General features: G+C 37.1%; 1 long non-coding RNA gene across 1 annotated transcript; it reads right to left on the bottom strand.

Annotated features, from left to right (window-relative positions):
- Positions 1-7021: 7021 nt before the first annotated feature.
- Positions 7022-11823, bottom strand: LOC144374190 (uncharacterized). Its single transcript, XR_013433661.1, has 3 exons — positions 11703-11823; positions 11531-11602; positions 7022-9476 (listed from the first exon to the last, which is right to left on the bottom strand). It is a non-coding gene; the product is annotated as an uncharacterized LOC144374190 (long non-coding RNA).
- Between the last annotated feature and the right edge of the window lie 204 nt (positions 11824-12027).

Below are 12027 nucleotides of genomic sequence, written 5' to 3' on the forward strand. Positions count from 1 at the left end.
TTCATACGTCGATCATCTCCAACTCTTCTCCTCCCTTGCACCCTACTCTGAGCTCCAGATGTAGGGGACCACTGACTCCCCATTCTTCAAGCACCCTCCCACTGCCCACCTCATCGATTTCCTCTTGGCTTATGCTTTTCTCTCCTTTCTGCCCATCCAATTCAAACATTCCCCCACTTGCTGGTGAATCTATTTTCTCATCCAGAGACATTCTCTTCCCTGGAGATCATCACCTCATCTCCATGTTTGCTAGTTTTCAGTTGACTTTGGCCATGAATCCTGTATTAGCAGAATCCAGAGGAGAAAGTTTATGGTGCTCCCTTTTTCTCCTGCAGCTGTGGAGTGGTTGCATGCCTCTCTCTGGGTAAGTAGCCCTCTTCCACAGCCACAGCCATAGCCACCTACAGATCTGGGCATCCCATGCCCACTCCATCCATTGCATCTTCTGTAGGCCTAGAGACTTGGAAGCATCTTGCTGCTCCCAGGACCTAGTTGTCTCCTTTGGCACTGCCCACTCCTCTGTGCTACCCTTCTTCACACTTTCTTCAGTCATGCACGTGTTCTGTGTGTTGCCAGGAGGACCCTGACTCATACAACCTCTTCCATGAGGCCTTTGCTGCTTGCTCCTTCCTTCTGGGTAACAGCAATCATTCCCACAGAGAGCACTGTGCATGTATGCATTTTTGCTCCTCCTACCTCATAGGATTAGCTGTTTGCACGATTAGTAACTCCATGGCAGTACCTTCTTTTGTATTTTGTATGCAGAATCCCAAACTTGTCTGGCATGCAGTGCAAGTTCAAATTGTTTAATGAATGAATAAAATGCATGCACAAAAGAGAGATCTTTTTTAAAATAACTGACCTAATGCTATCAAGATTTTGAGTTTGATCTTTATGTGAAAAGCCCACGGCACAGATGGTACCCTCATCCACCAGCTCTTATCATATCTGAGAGGGTTCCCTGCTCAAGGATGCACAGGTTCTTAGTGGCACAGCTTTACAGGGAAACAGCAGTTCTCTGCAAGTCCCCAGACACATCATGCACTGAGATGTGAGATCTCTAGAGATAGGAAGACATGTTGCTGGACCAGGAGTGTCTGCTAATGAAACCAGCAGCATCAATCCCTGCTCTTACCTACTTACGTGATTCAATGACTATGCAGAGCTTCTACACTGAAGGCTAGGAAGGAGGCATAGTATAGTTCCCCTGAGCTTCCTCAGCCAATTCCAATGACATGGCCTCTTTCATCTCACACAGTGCTAAAGCATAAAGAATTTTTGGAGCTCATCAGGAAATAAAAGCCCAGGGATGAGCACTGAGATGGGTTTGTCTGGGATGAAGGATGGGAGTGAAACTCATTTCACAGAAAAAGACACTAGGTCTCATAGATGCTGTGTATCCTGTGCTGCTCAGAATACACAATATCCCACAGCCAGGACCTGGGGTTCATATGTTTGCATAAAAAGGCAATGAGTTGGTTCCTGAGTTATTCAGAGGCTCCACTTTTATTTGTTACCAAAGTAACAAATAAAGTATTTATTGATAGACCAAGGAAGGAAAGTTTTGAAAGGTGTTTGGGAAGTCAGCTGGGGATTCAACATTTGTTATGGTTACTCTGTAAGAGCTATAGAGTTCTGAGCATCCAGAAGGATATAGTTAAAATTTGGTGAATGAATTAAAAGACAAGGTCACATTTGAATAGCCATTAGAGGAAATTGTATGGAGATTCCTCAAAAATTGAAAATTGGTACTACCATGCAATCCAGCAATCCAACTTTTGAATATATATCTAAAAGAAATAAACCAGAATCTCACCAAAAAACCCCTCTGTTCATTGTAGTATTACTCATTATAGCCAGGACATTCAATCAACCTACATGTCTATTGGGTAAATGGGGAAAAATGAAATTTAAAAAAGGACAAAGACTTGCTTCTCCTCTAGCATGCTTGTTTCTTGGTCCTGAATGTGTGTTGGAGGTGGGGTTGGTCTCCTCTTGCTATGTTTGGAATTCTAAGCTTGTTTCAGTGAATAACTGACATTTGACTTCACAATGGAATATTATTCGGCCACAAAAAGAAAATATTATCATTAGCAAGGACAGGGACAGGGACATTATACTAAGAGAAATAAACCAATCACAGAAAGAAAAATACTCACTTATATGTAGAATGTAAGAAAGTTAAATTTATAGAAGGGAAGAATAGAATGGGAGTTATTAGGGACTGGGACATTGAGGGAGTGAGGAATGTTGGTTAAAGGATACAAATTTTCAGTTAAAAAGTTAATAGGTTCTGTTCATCTAATATATAGTGTGGTGACTATTGTTAAAATACTGTGGGTACTACATTCTTGAAATTTTGCTGAAAGAGTAGGTTTTTTTTTTGTGTGTGTGTGTGTGGTGCTGGTGATCCAACCCAAGGCTTTGTGCCTGCTAGGAAAGTGCTCTACACTCCAGCTCAAGAATAAATCTTACGTGTTCTCACTGCACATGGAAAGAGATAATTGTGTGTGGTGATGGGTGTGCTTATTAATTCGATTGTGGTGATCACTACACAATGTACACCTATATCAAACCATCCCATCATACACCTTGAATATATGTAATTTTTATTTATAGATTATACCTCAGCAGAACTGCGGGAAAAATACAAAGACACAAACATAGTCACTGTAGGCAGAGCTAACCTGAAGTCTCCTCCCCTCAGCACAATGTCCATAGCACACACCCCACAGTCCATCCATGGCTGCCACTTAGCTCTTTGCCCTGATCCTCGTGTCAGTATTTGGACACCTAAGCTGACCTCTTGCTTTTCCTCTAGCATCCTTCTTTCTTGGCCCTAAGCCTGGGTGTGTGTTTGGGTCAGTCTCCTTATGTGGCTATATTGGGAATTCCAAGTCTGGCTGTGAATAACTGACATTTCACTTCACATCCTGATTCTGAAAAGAGACTCCTTTTCACTGACTGTATTTTTAGTTCCCTGTGGTCATTTAGAATGGCTGATAGGAGAACTGGAAAGGCCACAGACTTGCCTTTTGTTTAGAGGAGCATGTTTGCAGGCTGTGACTCTGATACTTGGGAACAGAGTTCAGGTAGACATTTGTGGTTTGGGCCACCATTGTTTCTTCTTCAACACCCTGAGATAAATGCACAAAGTAGAGATTCCTTTTGGGCCATTGAGAAGATAGGGCTCTGTGAGAATCACCATATCACTATACAGTGTGGACCCCTTACTACCCATGGACCCAGGGAGCAAAGGGAGCCTAGAGCAAATGAATCAATGACCTATATTGTACATGCCCAGTGCTTTGCTCATGGCAGACTGGCTGGACCACTGGTCTAGAGATCTGTACCTCCTACCCTTAGGAGTTCCTCAGGGACTCAGGAGTCTAGGGTGAAGCCGCCCATGTAGGGATGTCAACCCAGATATCCTTTCCACACCTCTGTTTTCTCTTGGGGAATCTGGAAGTCTGTGTGTTAGCTTTGCATTGCTGTGACCAATTTACCTGACAAGAACCACCTAGAGGAGGAAAAATCTGTTTTGAGCTCACTGTTTCAGAGGTTCAGTCCATGGCCAGCCATCTCCATTGCTCTGGGCGGGAGGTGAGGCAGAACCTCATGGACATGGTGGAGGACAGCTGCTCAATTCATGAGAGCAAGGAAGGGGGAGGGGGGAGAGAGGGAAAGCACTCTGCTCACCAGGGACAAAATGTAAATCCCAAAGACAGGACTTACTTCCTTCAGCCACACCCTACCTACCTACAGTTACCATACAGCCAGGCCATGGATCAACTGATTAGACCAACTCATAATCAAATCACTTCACCTCTGGGCGTTCTTGCATTGTCTCACACTTGAGCCTTTGGGAAACACCTCATATTCAAACCATAATAGTGATAATGGCCCTTATACCAGGAGATGGGTGTCAATCTGGAAGCATTTCTGCCTTCCCACTGGCTGTTGGTGGCCCTCTAGCTTAGGGATGCACCCATCACCAATATTCTGCCCTGTGGGATTCTGTGCTGACAGGGCCATGGAGGTCATACTCTGGAAGTCACTCTGGGCTGACACTTCCCCATGTGTGAACATCAACCTGGTAAATCTTACCTGTAGGTTGCCGCGTGATACAAATGCAACTGCAAAGCTTAAAACAGCTCCCTCCTCATGGAGAGCTGGCCAGCCTGGGACCTGCCATGTCACGGGACTGCTCTAACCTGGCTGCATCCTGCCAGGATGATGCCTTCCTCAACGGTGAACTCAAAACTCCACCCCCTAAAGACTGAGATCCCTGTTTTAGTCCCCACAACCAGCCTTCGTGATCTTTGGTAATGTCCTAGAAAACAGTCAATGATGGGGTGCTGTTCATTTCTCTTGCTACTGTCTCCAGGAGCTTCAATCCTGCTTTTGTAGGAAATGTGTGTGCTCTCACACACGATGTTTAATGTGCTGCTGCATTCTGACCTGTTAGAGTCTGTAAACAAGTCAGGATGGCGCCTGGCATTTTGCCAGGGAGAGTGGTTTGTGAAGTAACGCCAGTGAGCCATTAAGTGTGGAGATTCCTTATTGGTTGACTGCTGTATCTAGTTTATGTTAATTAAGATAAGCTGTGTGGAATGTATATATACCTCTGTGATCCTACAATAAACGGCTCCTACTCTTGCTGTATCAATCTACACAATTACCCCCCGGTTATTTTGCTGCAGCCGGACTGTGGCACTGACCTATTTTTTTTCCATATTGTGAGTGTGTGTGTGTTTCTCTATGTGTGAATGAATGTATGCACATGCTTGTGAGTATATTTAAACAAAACTAGGATAATGTGTTACATAGAGATTGTTACTTTTATTAAATTAGTATCTTGTTTGTGGATAATATTAGCTAATTTAGAGAAAGCTGCAAAAATGGTACAGTGTTCTGGATTACTTTTTTTTTTTTTAACTTCCCCTAATGTTAACTATTTTCTTAGATAACTATGGTACATTTCTCAAAACTAAGAAACAAACATTGGTCCCTTATTATTAACTAGACCACAAACTGTATTCAGATTTTATGAGTTTTTCTAGTAATGTCCTTTTTCTGTTCCAGGATCCAATATAAGATACACATTGCACTTATCACGTCTCCTCGGTCTCCTAGTTTCTCAGCCTTTCCTTGTTTCCCATAACCCTGACAATTTTAAGGAGCACTGGTCAAGTAGTTTGCAGTGTGCCCCTCAGTTTAGTCTGTCTACCATTTTCTCATGATTAAACTGAGGTTATGGGTTAATGGCAGCAAGATCATAGAGGTGAAATGCCCTCTCACAGCAGCACGTCAGAGTTTGTGTGGCGGCAGCATGAATTACCACTTGGTTAAGGTGTGTCTGTCAGGTTTCCACAGTATGAAATTACCATTTTCTCCTACCTGCTGTTCTTTACTAGTGAGTCACAGTCCAGCTACACTCAAGGGAGGGAATTAAGCCCCATCTCCTGGTGAGGGTATCACATATATTATTTGGAAATTTTCTAGAAAGACCCTTTTATTTCCTCCCTCATTTATTTATTTAGCCATTTATTTATATCACTGTGGAGTCAGTTATGTTTATTTTTACGAGTTAAAATTTAAATTTAACAATGTAATTATTTTGTCTTGCAAATTTTCTTACTTTTGACCATTGGGATCTATTTTTGATGACTTCTGTGCCCTTTTAACATGCTCCTATATCTTCCCCCTACTCTCTCTTTTGTGCTCTCTCTCTCTTTCTCTCTCTCTCTCTCTCTCTCTCTCTCTCTCTCTCTCTCTCTCTCTCTCTCTTTTGGTGAGTGCTTTCTTACTTAAAAAATAAAGAAGTGACCCTGAATTAGTTGTATGGGAGGGGACCCAACTTTTAATAATTTTTGAGCTCAGCAGGGCTTTCTAATATGCAACTAAGGTTCAGAAACACTGAGTCAACTCATTTTGAAGTAATAAGAAAATTAAAAAAAAATGGAGGGGGTGTTAACATTTGTAATTTATAAATCAAGCACTAATTACATCCTTACTTTATGCTTAGCTTTATTCACAAACCATCCATTTACAAGATGAAAATTCCTTCATTTCCTCATCATACTAGACAACTTTTGTGTATCTTTGCTATTGACTGAACCGTTCTATGATAAGATTTAAAATTCTGAGATATACTATAAAAATTGCATTAATGAAAACAAACTCCTGCTACTCATGCTCAACAGCACCAACAGTACCAAGAAAAACTACTGTATTTGGCTCGTTATGCTATCTTTATTTTAAGAATTATGAATAGGTGCCAACCCACACAAAGAACAGATTGTGAATTACTTCGAAAAAAAAAAAAACTCAGCTTACTTAATTTACTGAGATTCAACACCAAAAAAAGATTTAACTTGGCTGAAAGTTCGGATACAGCTGAGACATTGAACCAGGAAGCTATAATTTATAAGGAAATGTTAATATATCCTAAAAGCTACTATTAAAATAGGATTTCTTCAGGGTTTATTTACCCTGTAATGCAAGAAGACAAGCATAACAATAACAATAACATTTTTATATACACCAATACTTTAATATATTAAGCTCTACAACAAATATCTCTAATAATTTTACAATTAAATTAAGTCCATAATTCTTCTATACTACTTTGGTCCCAACATTTTAAAAACACACCAATTAATTTTGAAAATATACAATTTAACAACATGATCCTATCAATAACAAACATGTTTTTTAGTGGACTACAGACACATTAAACCATGCAATCCAGTGTTAAATACATAAATGATAAAAAAAATGCTGTTTGACTTATATTCTGAGAAATCACTAAAAACTGGAATAATCTTTTAAGACTCACGATGCTCACAAACATGCAGAAAAATGTATAGAAATTTCTATTCTTCCTGAAGGAATATTACAATGCCCACTTTTTAAAATACAGGATTGATAATTATGCCAAACTCTTTTTTTTTTAAATCCATCTTCTTTTAGCATGTCTTTCACAATTTTTTTAAAAAAGTACAAATGTTCCTGTGAATTGTGACTGAAAATTAACTCTTTAATTTCAGCTTTTATGAAGAACTCAGTCACAGTCATATACTAATAGCTGCCATTTAGTAAAAGAGTGACATCCAGTGGACAAATGACAAAGTAACTTTCAAAATTCCCATTGCATTTGAATCGTAAACAAAGATTGCATCCCTAAATCTAACCATTTTAATATAAATGAGTTCCTGCTCATTGTGACAATCTACAGATTCTTATCAAATCACCTCATAATTTTTACAGATCTTAAAACATATCCTCTTTTTCCTATTTAACATTGATTCTTTAAAATGACCTATTATGTAAGGTAACTCAAGATGTGTAACTCAAGACTAGTGAGGTTAAATTTTTCTCCTTTCTTTCTGCTATTTCCCACCACAAACTAACTGGCTCATCTCTAGGCATGGAAAGACCAAACCATGAGAAATGTACTTAAATAAAAATCAAACGTCTTAAAAAATTTTGCAAGATGAGATCTGAACCTGTTTTTCATTTATACTTTTTGATATATTGTTGACTACAATTAGAAAGGGATATAATCATTAATGCTAATAGTCAAATTACATCCTCTTTCCTCACTGCTTACATATTATGAAATACATATTTTAGGCGATGATTGTTTCAGTGTTTAAAACTCAGTTTTATAAATCAGTATAAATGAATACCCATTATACATGTTCAAATGAAAGTAAAAAACTTCCAATATGCTGTGTCATTATCTTACAATTGACTCTCTCTCTCTCTCTCTCTCTCTCTCTCTCTATATATATATATATATATATATATATATATATATATATATAATATATAATGTGTATGTTCAAAGTACAAAATGCAGCAATGATGTTAACAACGACAGGGTAATGAAGTGCTATAGGTGAGACTGCCATATTTAATTTTTGGAAATCTGTAAAGAATTTCAGAGGTTAAAAAAATATATAGTAAGCAAAAAAAAAAAGTTGGAGAACTGTTAAATTTTAAATAAGTAGCCAGATGAAGAAAACATTCTTTTTAAAAAAGATTAAGAATGTAAAAGTACATTTTAATATTTAAAAAGCATTTTTAAAAATCTATAACAACTTTATGACAAAAATCTGCATTTGAAAAAGGTCTGTAAAAACAGCAGGACAGAATTACCCTCAACATCTTTTACTTTTTCTTGTCAGAAAAAAAGTGTATGCATCTCTAGAACCATAAATGATGTTAAAATAGGCATTTATAAAATGGCAAGGAGGATTTCAAGGGAAGTTTGTATTTTTTTTGTTTTTTACAATTATTGGCATTTTGGCCATTGTAGGTCATAAGTAAAACTTCTCTAGCTAAAAAGCAAAATTAAATATAAAGTTTTATATCTATTAGGTCTGTTGCCTGTGTTTTGCAGATCTCATTTTTTCAAAGCATGACTCCATTTCTTCTAAGACTTTGGGTTTATACCGTACTACCAATTTAACCTTTCCTTGGGCTGCTTTCAGCAGTTCTACAGCTTTTTCGTGATGTTCTCCTTCAATGCTCTGGAAAAAGTGCACACACACAATTGATACTTAGGTTTTGAGAGTAACGACAACTACAAATATTTAAAATTAAGTAAAGAGGGTCTTCATTGCATCAATTCACACAAGATTTGGCACATTCAGGGCAGTATAGCTATAGAGATACTGAATCCTTTCAATACTAAATCTTGTTTTATCAGTGTGAATTCCAGTGATACATCAATTCTGCTTACAGTCTCGAAATCATTTTTTAAGTTCCAAGTAATTAGCATTTCAATATACATGTCTTATTACTGCACTATGTCAGAATTTAATCAAGCAACTGCCATTCTATAAAAGTAAATATGATGGTACATTTCTAATTTAGTATAATGTTTTAACTACTGAAGAGTTTAATTATGTAATAAAAATCCCACAAAGCACTGGTAATTTACATTGAAGGGATGCAAACCACATTTAGAGTGCCTTAAAAAGATCACTGGGCTGGGGACAGAGCTCAGTGATAAAGCACTTGACCAGTATGAGCAAAGCTCCCGATTCAATCCCCAGAGCTGCATTTAAAAAAAAGAAACAAACAAAAAACAACCACTGTCCTAAACAGTACTGCCTAGCATTCACTGAAAGCATTCCTAAACTACAAAGTTTATTAATTAATCCCTTGCATGGCATCTTCTGTTTCTACAATCCACAGGCACCCCCAAGTGGTCACAGAACATTACTGCAAATATAAATAAAATTCATCCTCACCACTCCATTAACAGAAAGAAGTTGATCTCCTCATTTAAGACCCCCATGCCTATCAGCTATTCCACCTGGAATTATTCTAAATATATAGATTGGAGAGTTTTGTTTTTTGCTTCCCATAATATTGAACCCAAGACTCTCTTCTCTTTTGGGTAGCTCAACAACTCGAGGATGAGAATGTCCTTCACTGGTAGCAAATGCAGTAACAGTAGCCTGAAAGAAAATTTTACATATTTAAAATATGTGACCTTTGTTTACTTCATCTCTTTAAAAAATACTTTTTGTTTTATTTTTTGGCAGTGCTGGGAATTAAACCTAGGGACTCATACATGTTAATAAACATGTACTCTAACACTGACGTATATCCCTGACCTATCTCACTACTTTTGAGGCATGTTTAAACACACACACACACACACACACACACACACACTCAGAGCTTTACAGTTATAAATAGTAGCTGGATTCATCTTGACAAACTCATGCTGCATGAAATTCAATTTCACTTCATAATCCCCCCTTTCCCCTCTTTTCCCCAATCTCCTTGACTCTCTTTGGCTAATCCATTCATTTATATTTGACTGATTCTTTTTATTTATATATAAAGATAAAATTCCATGTGGTATATTTATGAATGCATGTAACATGATTTTTAAAGAATGCATTCTGCATTGTGAGGCACATTTTTGATGTGTGGGTATTTACAAATTCACTGGTCATTCTGAGAGGCTAAGCAGAGGTTTTTAAAAAATGTAAGTGGAGGCTAAGACACGAGGATTGCGAGTTCAAAGCCAGCCTCAGCAACAGCAAGGCTCTAAAAAAAATACAAAAAAGGGCTGGGGATGTGGCTCAGTGGTTGAATGCCCCTGAGTTCAATCTCTGGTACCCTAAACCCCCCAAAAAGAAATAATAACTGAAAAGAATACATATTCCAGGACTATGTATAAAACAGAATTTTTAGCACACTCTCATCCACTGTCTAGAACTTTTGTGTAGTTCCATGTGCAGAGCTTGACAAGCAGGCTTGCTGGGCACATAACATTTAAACAGGAATATTCTACCCTAATGCACTAACAGTCCGGAGCTTCAAGGCCAGATAGCCTGGCATTTGTGTAAAATACACCATACCTATAACAACCCACACAGAGTTGTCCTTATATATAGTCATTTTGGCTGCTATATTCTTTGTATACTCTTTGTACCATACACAAAATAAATAATACATCAAGAATTGTCTCTATATTAAGAAAAGCAGGCACATGTATAGCCAACATGAATATTTTTTGTTGCTCTAGCAAACTATATAATTACAAGTAAAAAAAAACCCACAGAAGATTTAATAGAGCCATATCCTCTTTAAATTCTAACACAAAATTAAGATTTTCCTGTTTCATTATGTTTTTAAAGTTAATCAAGGAATCTGGTACCATTTTTTCATGCTGGATCAGGTTACATTAACAAAGGTGCAAGGGTTAAGAAGAAAATCAAGACTTATTTGAAGACCCAAAAAAGCACTCATTTCCTACCTAACAGAACGAAGGCTCAAAAACTAAATAAGCTGTGAAGATTATACAACTCAGGTATAAAAAATAAATTTCTATTTTCTACTCTGATAAACCATATCCACAAGTTTAAGTATTTGTATTCAATAGAGAATCCAGTCTGTCCTTTTGGAAACCAGGAACTCAATCAAAATAATCTGCAATGATTAAAAGTCTAGTATGTCATCTACTACTTGAATTAACATATCTACCCAAGTAATACACAATGAAATAATGTATTATGAGGGAAAATCTGGTATGGAAAAGCACACAAACTCCATCTTCAGCCCTGAAGAGGTAGCCTACTACTGACATTATACCATATTTGCAGAGCTAGGGTAAAGGACAAATCAAATAACCCTATTCTACCATTTACTATTTGTGCGGTGGTTTGAGACAAATAATCTAATCTTGATACTTTCTCATCAATGAGAAATTCATCCTCAATTATAAAATTGATGCTATTTTACATGTAAATATGTTGTATATAACACAATTATGTATTTCATATGTATATAATTAATGTATGTGAGAGCATTTTCAATGCCTTATCTAAACTACATACAGTAATAAAAATGTTCTACTTCTTAGTACTTGGGAAGCTTGGTATAATTTGAAAGATATTATGTTAGCTTACAAAATAAGCTTACTATAAATCTAATAATTGTATATTTTCAACCTCTAATTTATGAAGAATTCTCACTTTTGGCAAATAAACAAATTTACCTTTGCAGTTGCATTAGCTCTCACTTCAGGATTGCTACTGATATCTACAGTTTCATAGACATGTTCATATACCTGCAAAACATAAAAGTTGTTATATTTTAAATCTTGATATATATCATGTTTGATTTCTCTGTAAAGTTAAATGTATTAACTTTTAATCATATTTACTCACCTCTCTTACAGCATTGCAGAACTCACTTTGAAGGACTCTTTGTAAATCCTGAAGTTTCTGTGGTGGTACCTGTCCACTCCTTTGTAGTTTTTCCAACATTTCAATTGCTCTACAAATATCTAGAGTTAAACAAACACATACTGATAGATAACTTTCTCTAAGGATTCTTGAAATACCTATGTAACACTGTAAGAATTAGGATTAATTCCCCAAAGGACTAACAGTATGCAGAAAATAGAGGGGGTAAAACAAAGCATCTGTGTTTTTGTATGAGAAAGAGGAGATCATTCATGTAACACATTGAGAACAGGAATGTAAAATCTGA

The sequence above is a fragment of the Ictidomys tridecemlineatus genome, unplaced genomic scaffold (genome assembly GCF_052094955.1).
Source record: "Ictidomys tridecemlineatus isolate mIctTri1 unplaced genomic scaffold, mIctTri1.hap1 Scaffold_61, whole genome shotgun sequence".
Taxonomy (NCBI): domain Eukaryota; kingdom Metazoa; phylum Chordata; class Mammalia; order Rodentia; family Sciuridae; genus Ictidomys; species Ictidomys tridecemlineatus.